Source organism: Lutra lutra, chromosome X (assembly GCF_902655055.1).
Source record: "Lutra lutra chromosome X, mLutLut1.2, whole genome shotgun sequence".
Taxonomy (NCBI): Eukaryota; Metazoa; Chordata; class Mammalia; order Carnivora; family Mustelidae; genus Lutra; species Lutra lutra.
The window spans coordinates 62,318,808-62,327,877 of NC_062296.1; positions in this window are offsets into that span (position 1 = coordinate 62,318,808).

Genomic DNA, 9,070 nt, shown 5'->3' on the forward strand with positions numbered 1-9,070 from the left:
CATGGGCTTGCAAGCAACAGGAGCACCAGAGGGAAGAGAAGCATGCTCCCCATGGATCAGGGAGCCAGAGGTGGGGCTCGATCCCAGGACCCTGGAATCATGACCTGAGCCAAAGGCAGATGTTTAATCGACTGAGCCACCCAGGCACCTCCCACAAAAAAAGATGTCCTTCAACAGATGAATGGATAAAGATGTGGTCCATATATACAATGGAATATTATGCATCCATCAGAAAGGATGAATATCCAACTTTTGCATCAGCATGGATGGGATTGGAGGAGATTATGCTGAGTGAAATAAGTCAAGCAGAGAGAGTCAATTACCATATGGTTTCACTTACTTGTGGAGCATGAGGAATAACATAGAGGACATTAGGAGAAGGAAAGGAAAAGTGAATTGGGGAAAATCAGAGGGGGGGAAAAACCAGGAGAGACTGTGGACTCTGAGAAACAAACTGAGGGTGTTAGAAGGGAGGTGGGTGGGGATATGAATGAGCCTGGTGGTGGGTATTAAGGAGGGCACATATTGCATGGAGCATTGGGTGTGGTGGGTAAACAATGAATCTTGGAACACTGAAAAAATTAAAATCAATTAAAAAATAAATTAAACAGGGGCACCTGGGTGGCTCAGTGGGTTAAGCCTCTGCCTTTGCCTCAGGTCATGATCTCAGGGTCCTGGGATCAAGCCCTGCATCAGGCTCTCTGCTCAGCGGGGAGCCTGCTTCCCCCTCTCTCTCTGCCTGCCTCTGCCTACTTGTGATCTCTGTCTGTCAAGTGAATAGACAAAAATCTTTAAAAAATAAATAAATAAAATAAATAAACAAATAAATAAATAAGTGTAATTTAATAAATCTTTTTTTAAAATAGCTGAATCAAAACCAAATTATGAAGGAGTAATGTCAGCAATAGTGGAAGAGCAGGTAGCTCCAGGGCCTGCCCCTCCAAAGAAACACCTAAAAGATGAGCAAAAACTGTCAGAATTAACACTGTAGGAACCTTGGGAAATAGTCAAAGGTTTATGACAACCAAGAAAATGCTGAATCAGGAAAAAGGAATTTTAAAATGATTAGGAGAGCTTTGCAGTGTTTTCACTTGCCCTTGCCCCACACACTACCTGGCTTGGTGAGTCTTGAAGACACCAGTCCATATTCCCAGTATAGAACCTTGGGCCCTATTACAGGGGAAGACACCAGACTTTGTCTTCGAAAAATTGTTGTTTTGAACTGTAGGGTGACCAACTCAAGGACTGACACAAGATGCTTGCTTGTGTTTAGCCTAACTCAGTACCTTCTTAGGCTACACAGAGGGTATTCCCTAAAAACATCAAAAGGCAAATGGAGAACCCACTTCTGCCTGGGGCAAAAAATTACATACGAAGGAAACATTAGATACACTGAAGGGAAAGCTAGAGAGTGACATTCTTTTATTCTCTCTCTTTTTTAATTCCATGTATTCAAGGAAATCTCTGTCAAAATATCAACATTTAAAGGAGACTTAAGGGACCGTGCCTGTTAACCATCTTGCACTCCAAGAGAATGGTCATCCACATAGCCCTGCTCTCAACGAAGGGTTCTTTTAATTTAATCTGTTATTGGCTCTTCCATTCAGTCCCAGATGCAGTGGAGACATTGGGAAGTTGAGAATGGAGACCATGCAAGTTTATTCTAACACTACTCTGTTACTGGTATCTCCCAGCCTCTTGCAAACTCCACTGAGTTAGAACACCCAATCCCTACCAATGAAATAATTAACAGTGGATCCCAGGATCCAAGGATGAGCAAGAATGCAAGGGAGCTAGTTTCTTCCTCCAGAATGACACAGGTTCCCCAGTCATTGGAAGAGACTGGAAAATAATACTGCAAATTCTGGGCGATATTTCCTCAACCTCCTCTGCACAGCCACTGCCGGTGCCAGACTTACTACACTTGCCATATTAAACGATGCATACCCCTAGGATTCTTCTTACAAATGGCCCTTCCCTAACTGCATCAGGTGACATAATTTGTACCCTTCCAAACTATTTTCCAGCATTTCCTAGGAAGAGAGCATAAGCCTCATTTTGTTGAAAGAGGATGGGATGCTGACAAAGGGGGAGAAGGAGGCATAGAGGCTGCCACTGAGGTCAGGGTGTAGTGGTTTTCTAATGTATCCACAAATTTTTTTACAGTCCCCCTTCAAATGGTGGAGCCGAATTGTTTTCCTCTTGAGTGTGGGCTCTGCTTTAGTGACTCTAGCAAACACCATGTTGTGGAAATGAGAGTGTGCAACTTCTCAGACTGGATCATAAAAGGCATTTTCACTTGATTCTTGCTCTCTCTCTTGAATTACCTGCTTCAGGAGAAAGCAACTGTCACATCATGAGGACTACTGAGGCAGCTCTATGAGAGGCCCACACAGCAAGGAACTGAGGCCTATGGCCAACATCCAGCAAGGAACCAAGGCTTCCTGCCAATAACCATGTGAGAGTGTCCATCTCGGAAGATGATCATTTAGCCTAGTCAGGACTTCAAGCAACTACAGCCCTGACCAACACCTTGACTGAAGCATCAGGGGAAACCTTGGGCCAGGGCCATGGAGCTACATAACTCCTGAATTCTCGACCCTCAGAAACTGCAGGAAATACTAGATATTTACTAAATTACTAAAATGTGGAGTAATTTGTTATGGAGCAACAGAAAACTATTACCTATCTTTTCCACTTACAAATGCCAAATAACAAGTTACTTCAAAATCTAATGTTGAAAAAAACCAATATTTATTCTGCTCACAAATGTTTAATTTGGGGAGGGTTTTATAAAGACAGCTCATCTCTGTTCCATTCTATACTATAACGTCTGAGACCTCAGCTGGAAGACTGAAAAGATGCAAGCTGGAAATTTCTAAAGCCTCACTCAGTCATGTGTCTGGCAGATAATGCTGGATATCAGTTGAGGACTTAAGCTCCTCTCCACATGGGTTGCTCCATATGGTCTCCCTGCATGGGCTAGTCTAGACTTCCTTATAGAATGGTGGCTGGGTTCCATAAGCAACTGTCCTGAGAGTGTGAGAGAGAGAACCAGATGGAAATCATATTGCCTTTTATAATCTAGCCTTGGAAGTCACACAGTATCACTTCTGCTGCATTCTGTTAGGGAAGGAAATTACAAACTTTTTCCTGGGTTCAAGGGGAGGGAACACAGGTCCCATCTCCAGACGGAGGAGTAGAAATGTTGCATGGTTAGATGAGTATGTGGAATGTGATACATAATAGTACAGCCATCTTTGGAAAATATAATTTGCCACATTTGTCTAAGAATAATTCCCTGAAAATTGGCTTCTAAGAAAAGAAGTTAGCATTTACCAAAGCTCTATGAAAACCAGCTATGACTGAGTAATGAGCACAATCAACCCTGCTCAATTGCAGGTAAAGGACAAATTCTTCTCTAACCAATAATACTGAACAGGTGAATCTTAGCACTACTTTGCCATGTCAAAAGGGGAGGAGGGTGCAGTTTCAATTTTATTCATCAGAATTCAACCAGAAAAGCAAAAAAAAAAAGTAAGAGATAGATAGATGAGGAGATAGAGATAGAGATAGAAATAGAGATATGAATTTGTTATAGAAGATTTGCTTACATGATTCTGAGAACTGATGAAACAATCTTTGTAAGACTATCTCCACCTCTGATGCTGGATCTTGAAATCCACAGTGCAGGCAGTCAGAAAGGAAAGAATGTAATCAGGCTGGAACCCCATAAACACAAGATAGAAACTGACAAGAATGGACTAAAATTCATATCTATTCTTGTTGCTTCTGACACCAGGTCATCCTGGAGAAAGCAGGGCCCTTTGTCAAAAAACTAAAAACAACTTAGCCCAGCTGATGTTTGGCTCTGTTAGATCACCATGCACTTCCCAAGAATGAATAAGCAAGAGAGGACTAGCACACTTGCTATGGATCCCGGCTCCTTGAATTTTCCCAACGATGCTTGATGGAGCAAGGTTTAACACGTGTGGTCTGGGCATCTATTCTTATTTACATGATGACTACTTTATTTTTTAAAGTTTTATTTATTTATTTGAGAGAGAGAGAGAGAGAGCACAAGCAGGAGGTGTAGGGCAGAAGGAGAAGCAGACTCCCCACTGAGCAGGGAGTCCAATGAGGGACTGGATCCCAGGACCTCAGGATCATGACCACAGCTGAAGGCAGATGCTTAATTGACTGAGCCACCCAGGAGCCCCCATGACAACTACTTTAATAAAGTTAATGTGAAGATTAACTGAGAATAGATGTAAAGGGTGAACTATGAGCTTGGCACATAACGTGTGCTGAACAGAAGTTAGATATATTATTGTTTTTATAATTACTATGTCTACTTGGCTCTACCAACACAGATTCTTAACCAAGTTATATGGATTTCAGCTATCTGATTCCTGTAACAGATTGTGCTCACTTTCAAATAATAATTATGATTCTAGTAAGTTGGACACAAAGCATCTCATAGGTTAGGCATAAGGACTTCAAGTATCCTAATTCTTAATACAGTTACCATCCATGGTAAATTGACATTTGGGAATTTATGATCTCTTGAACTTGGGTTTTGCGGCATCTGAAGCTTACATAATTTGGGGGATCACCTTTCAGGAAGAGAACACGGAATTAAGAATAAAAATTTACACAAAAAGACAAATATTTTTAAGAATGAGAAAAGTCACAATAAAGTACATATTTTAAAAAGCTGAAAAATGACATAAGTAAAACAAAATCCAAATCCAAAAAAATTAATACGTTTTTACCAGTTCAAAGCCTCACCCACCTCTGTAATGCTTTTTTCCACATTTTTTGACACATATGCTTTGATTACCTTTTCATGTGATAATTATTTTGTAGTATCATTTTAACAGAGACAATATAAAGATAATTCAGTTCCTTCCAGAGACTGTTCAAACTTGTTTTTATTATTAAGAGTTTTTAAAAGTTTTAGCTCAAACTTTAATAATGTCATGTGTTTTCATTTACTTATTTTGAGGATTGTCTGCTAGATTTAGAGAAAATCTCTTTCAAAGAAAAATTCCATTTATGATTAGACATTGATAAGAATCCTCAGCTTCAATTTACACATTTAATGATTAGAAGAATTTTCCACGGACCAAGCAGCCTCTGGCTGCTATGATGAATGTCACTCCTTGAGGATCCTTAGGAATCAGTCTGCCACCCAGCCAACCTCCCAACCCTATTCTTCAAAGGAGTTTGCAGTTAATTCTTATTCTACAGCATCTTGTTTTACACAGTTTGCAAAGTGTCAGTACAAATGTTATTTGAGATGTAACATGATTGGCAAGATGAGAAACATCACGCATGAAATCCTTCTCAATTTCTCTTGTCCAGCCTTTGATCATTTAATGTCCCTACTAGAAGAGTATCTTTGCCATATTCCTATTTCTTTTGTTTCTTTCAAGGCTACAGTAAACATTTTCGTTCATGTCTCCAGAGAAATTGCTGGATTCTTGAGTATGTGCATTTTCACTAGCGAGCCCCAGAGTTACCCAGCTTCTGGACTACGTCCCTGCCCCAGTCTTAACTTCCAAGAATCGTAGTCTTTTGGAACTTTAATTGACAAAAGTCTAGCTTTTGCCTACCTACTCCGGTGCAGCTGTCTAATTTTAGAAGTTCACATGACCAGGTTTTTGTAAATTTTACAAACATAAGGTATTTTACCTATATTCGATCAAAACCATCATCCAATCCAATCCAAAGTTTTGGAGGAGTTAAAAGTTTTGTCCATGGTACCAGAGCTAATTGATGACAGAATCAAAATGGAGCCCCAAGCCTAAGACTCCCCATACCCCTTATTCACTCATTCTTCCTTATATCTAAGTCCCATCTTGCTATAATTTTAGTTACATCTTCCTCATATTTTAAACCTGAGAAGACTCAAATCATTAGAACAATACCCTTCTTATAACAACTCAGTCATCCTTTACCTTGCTTTTTTGAAGTTATGAAAGATTTGGAAAGATTTCACAAATGCAAAAAGTCCAGAAAACAATATAATGAATACTCATAGACTCATGAGCTAGCCTAATTAAAACATAGCAAATAAAATTTATACCCTACATGTCACCTTTCCTTATTAAGTTTCCTTCTCTCTGCCACCCCCACCAGAAGAACCACTCTCCAGAGTTTGATTCGCAGTCTTATGAGACCTTCATATTTTTGCTACAAATGTTGGTATCACTACAAAATATATACCATTGATTTTCTAAAACTTCATATAAATAGTCTCACCTTGTATCTGTGTTCTGAAATTTGCTTTTTATTCTTAACATATTTAAACAATTCATCCAGGTTGACCTAGATACCACTAACTCATTTATTTCAACTGTTGTGGAGTATTACATTGCATAAATATACTACAAATTATTCATCCTCTTGCTAATAACCCAAAGCTACAACGTACGTGTCTCCAGGGGAATTTCTGGGCTCTAAGTATATGCACTTTCAAGTTTACTAAACAGTGCTAATTTGCTCTGCAAAGTGGTTATACCAATCTACACTACCAAGTGTTGGTAATCTTAGGCTTTTCAACTCTTACAAGCCCAATATTTATAAAATGGAATCTCATGTCTCCTTGGAATTTCATTTCTCAAATTAGTAGTGAATGAGAACATCTTTTTGTAGGTTTATTGGCCATTTGGGTTTCCTATTCTCTGTACTGCCTTGTTCATACCTTTGGTCATTTTTCATTTTTCTAAATTTTGTTTTCTTTTGTTTCCATTTAGTTTTTACATATTATCAATTATGTGCATTGAAAGTATATTCTCTTAATATGACTTGTGTTTTTATTATTTATGGTAGCTCTGATATATAAATTTCAATGGAGTAGAATTTACCATTTTTTTCCCATTATACCTGTGGTTTTGTGACCATGTTTGAAAATTTATTTCCTACACGGATCATAAGAAAATTCTACATATTTTCTTCCAAATTTATTTATTTTGTTTTTTAAAGATTTTATTCATTTATTAGAGAGAGAGAGAACAAGTGGGCAGGGCAGCAGGCAGAGGGAGAAGGAGAGGGGGAAGCAGGTTCTCCACTGATCAGAGAGCCTGACGTGGGGCTCCACCCCAGGACCCTGGGATCATGACCTGAGTCGAAGACAGACGCTTAATAGACTGAGCCACCCAGGTGCTTCTATTTTCTTCCAAATTTAAAATTCGCCTTTTCACATTTGGATGTTTTAGCCACATGGAGGTTTGGTCTGGATATGGTGTGATTTAGGAATACAATTTTTTTTCTACATGAACATCAATTACCTTAGTAACATTTATTGAACTGTCTCTCCTTTGCCCCCTGCAGTAGGTTAAACTGCCCCCCCACACACAAAATATGTCCAAGTCCTAACCTCTGGTACCTGTGAATCTGACCTTATTTTGCAAAAAGATCTTTGCAAATGTAATTAAGTGAAGGATCCAGAGATGAGATCATTCTGAATTAAGCTGGTGGACCCTAAATCCAATGACAGGTGTTCTTACAAGAACACACAAGGGGAAGGCCATGTGACGATGAAGGCAAGGTTGATATTATGCCACCACAAGCCAAGGACCTGGAGCCACCAGAAGCCAGAAGAAGCAAGGAAGGATTCTCCCTTAGAACGTTCAAAGGGAGCACAGCCGTGCCCAATACCTCAATTCCAAAGTGCTGGTCTCCAGAACTGTGCGATTAATCTTGTTGTTTTAAGCCACCAAGTTTGTGGTAATTTGTACAGGAGCCCTAGAAAACTAATACAGTGCCACTGACCTGTGTTGCCACTTCTGTCATGTATCAAGTCCCGGTATGCAGGGAAACTATTTCTGCACTTGTCAGTTTCTTTCACTGGCCTATGTATATATTTCAAAGACAATACCATGTTATCTTAATTACTTTCACTTTCAATGAATCATGTTATCTGATAAGGCAAATCTTCCAACTATTTCTTCCTAACATTGTCTTGACTATTCTTGGCCTCTTTTGTTTCTAATTCTATATAAATTTGACAACTACGTTGTAAATTTCCAGGAAAATTCTCCGTTCTATTTGTGGCACCTGGGTGGCTCAGTCGGTTTAACTTGTCTGACTCTTGATTTCAGCTCAGGTCATGTTCTCAGGGCCCTGGGATCGAGCCCCATATGGGGCTCCATGCTCAGCGGGGCATCTGCTTGAGATTCTCTCCCTCCCTCTCCCTCTGCCCTTCCCCCTGCTTGCTCTCTCTCTGTCTCTAAAATAAATAAATAAAAATCTTTAAAATTAAAAAAATGTTTCCATTCTACTTTGAATGGCATTGAATTTGGGGCACCTGGCTTGTCCAGTAGGTAGAGCATCTGACTCTTGATCTTGGGGTTGTAAGTTGAACCCCTATGTTGGGTGTAGAGATTACTTTAAAAAAATGAATGGCACTGAATTTATCAAATATCTTAAAAATAATAAATATCTTTAAAATACCGAGTAGTATTATCTATAGCTCTCCATTTATTTTGGTGATCTTAATTGCTTTCATTAAAGGTTTTGTAATTTTCTCCCCCCAAATTACATATTTTTGTTAGTTTTTCCCCCAGATATTTTTCCCTAGATATTTTATGTTTGTCATCACTGTTTTGTAGGTTGTTTACTTTTGGTTTGTAAAAACTCAGTTTTTACATGATGATCTCATTTCAGGCCACATAGTAAAATTAGTCTTCGCAAAATTTGTAGATTCTCTTGGACTACTTATATAGAAAAAATATATATTGTGCAATCTGTGCAATTTGTGTCTCTTGGGTTTTTTTCCCAATCAATATATATTAGGGCAATCCCCAACAGAAGTGGTAATGGCTGTTTGTCTCTTTCTTGATTTCAAAGGCAATGCTTATGATACATCACCACTAAGTTTGATGTTCAACATAAGCCTTTTTTCTTTAACTGTTGAGACTGTCAAGTTGCCTTTCTTCTTTAGTCCACTAGTGTGGGGGATTATTAGGTTGAGTCATATGAAATTGCTGATATATGACTTTTTGTAATGATGAAAAGGGCAATTTCAGGGCACCTGGGTGGCTCAGTCAGTTAATCATCTGCC